Here is a 2,500-nt window from a genome sequence, read left to right as displayed (position 1 = left end):
AAAACTTTAACAAAACAAGAGGAAGAGAAACAAGAGAGAATAGTGTGCCTGGGTGTACCCTCAAGCAAGAGAACGCTAGCCCAAGACAGTGGAAGACCATGGTACAGAGGCTATGGCACTACCCAAAACTAGAGAACATTGGTTTCATTTTGGAGTGTCCTTTTCCTAGAAGAGCTGCTTACCATAGCTAAAGAGTCTCTTCTACCCTTACCAAGAGGAAAGTAGCCACTGGACAATTACAGTGCAGTAGTTAACCCCTTGGGTGAAGAAGAAGTATGGTAATCTCAGTGTTGTCAGGTGAATGAGGACAGAGGAGAATCTGAATAGAATAGGCCAGACTATTCAGTGTATGTTTAGGCAAAGGGAAAGTGAACCATAACTAGAGAGACGGATCCAATGTAGTACTGTCTGGCCAGTCAAAGGACAACATAACTCTCTAACAGTAGTATCTCAATGGGTGGCTGGTGCCCTGGCCAACCTACTACCTACCTTCACTGGAATCTAAAGTCGCACACCCTCTCTCTACCGCAAGGCAAGAGAAAGGGCAAAATTTCTTAGGTGCCTACTGTGTTCAAGGGTACTTATCAGGCGGCAACAGGAAAGATTCTTGGGTTCACTGCAGTTTCCTGCCATGACAGACCCAATCTTAAAAGCAAGACTCAAAGATGCCAACAGAGTATGGAGAAGAAAGGCATCAAATTCTTGGATAGATCTGCACCACAAAAGCCCAGTCTTGCTGCGAAAGCAGTTCAAGCCCAAGTCTACTGCTAAGTGTTTATCGACACACGTCCCTCTGCAGTATTCTTCTCCTTTTGTTACAATTCACATTGATGCCTCGGAACAAGGTTGGGGAGGACATTCCGTTTTCAGAAAGTACAGGGTCGGTGGTCAGTCACATTTTGGAAATTTTATATCAACATTCTGGAAGCTATGGCGGTGTTTCTGGCTCTAAAGAGACTGAACCCGAAGACGTAATCACACATCAAATTAGTCATCCACAACTAGGACGATAGTTCACTGTGTCAACAGACAGGGCTCCAGATCTCCCCAGATCACCCATGTGATTCTAGCCATTCTCACTTTAGCAAAGAGGAGAAATTGGCATCTCTTAGCAGTTCACCAGAAGGAGTTCATAATGTGACGGCAGACGCCCTGTCAAGATCCAAGCCTCTGCAAAAGTAATGGTCTCTAGATGCAAAATCATTCTTTGTCGTCTTAGAGCAAGTCCCACAACTGCAAATAGATCTCTTTCCGACGTTCTTCCCCGGCATATAGCACCAAACTTAGATCTGGAATGGATGTATTGTTCCTGGATTGGAACCAGTGGTCTCACATTTACCTATTTCCACCATTCTTCCTCCTAATGAAAGTCCTAAACAAGCTGCTGACTTTCAAGGGAACAGCAGCACTAGTGGCTCCCAAGTGGCCAAAGAGCAATTGGTATCCTATTGTTCTGGAACTCAAACCTCTCCAGGTTACTCTACCATCTCCAGTGCTGTCCAAGGATGTTCAACAGATGACTGTCTTTGCTTCCTCTTGTGTAATGGAATCCCTTCAGCTCATGATTCTCTCACCCAAGAGGCTCAAAGAAAGTTCGGGGTTACGAATGAGAGAATTGACTTCATAGCAGAGTACAAGTTCAATACCACGAAATGACAATGCATGTCTTCTTGGAAAGAATGGGTTGCTTTCGTGAAAAGTCATCAGCCTTCTTCTATTACTATGAACTTCTGTATTTCTGTCTTTATTTCTTTATTGGCACTTTCTAGACCTATTGCTTATGCTTTTGATATTTAACTTAATAGCGAGCTGTTCAATAAGATCCCAAAAGCTTGTGCTAAACTGAAGCCTAATGCTCCTATCAAGGCTATTTTATGCCTCCTTGAAAGATAACACCACTACCTCTCAGGGATCTTACTCAAAAGGCAATTTTTTTTTGCTTGCTATGGCTTCTGGTGCTAGAGTCAGTGAGATTGTGGCACTTTCAAGGGATGATTGCCACATTGAATTCTTGGAATAGGGGGAGGTAAATCTTTACCCGGATCCTGCGTTCTTGGCAAAAAATGAACTTCCCACGAAACGCTTGGGGCCCCGGAAGATTGTTCCAGTATAGGAGGATCCTTCTCTCATCCTCGTGGAATGCCTTAAGGCCTACATTTTAAAGAGTCGGTCCTTTAAAGGTGGTCAAATTTTTAAAGGGGAGATGACAGGATCTAATCTTTCTCTGAAACAACTAAGGTCCAAGATCACCTATTTCACCAGAATGGCTGACCCTGATAGTATGCCATCGGGTCATGACCCTAAGAAAATTGCTTCTTCCTTAAACTTTTTTCCAATCCATGTCCTTTGAAGGCTTACATGCTTACACAGGATGGAAATTTTCGAGAGTATTCTTCAAACATTTCTTATTTCAGTTGGAAGAGATCAAACACTTTGTAGCGGCCGCTGGGGAGAGGGATTAAACCAGCTTCTTAAGTGTTGTGCATGGACTCTTACGTAC

At 43.5% G+C, this 2,500-nt stretch overlaps 1 protein-coding gene across 1 annotated transcript in view; it reads left to right on the top strand.

Moving 5' to 3' along the window:
* The window catches only part of LOC137614662 (UPF0235 protein C15orf40 homolog), a 271,475-nt gene that overhangs the window by 176,034 nt on the left and 92,941 nt on the right, over positions 1-2,500 (top strand). The gene's annotated exons all lie outside the window — the stretch shown is intronic.

Source organism: Palaemon carinicauda, chromosome 21 (genome assembly GCF_036898095.1).
Source record: "Palaemon carinicauda isolate YSFRI2023 chromosome 21, ASM3689809v2, whole genome shotgun sequence".
Classification (NCBI taxonomy): Eukaryota; Metazoa; Arthropoda; class Malacostraca; order Decapoda; family Palaemonidae; genus Palaemon; species Palaemon carinicauda.
Note: the sequence above shows the minus strand (reverse complement) of the source record. Positions and strands in the feature narration are given on the sequence as shown.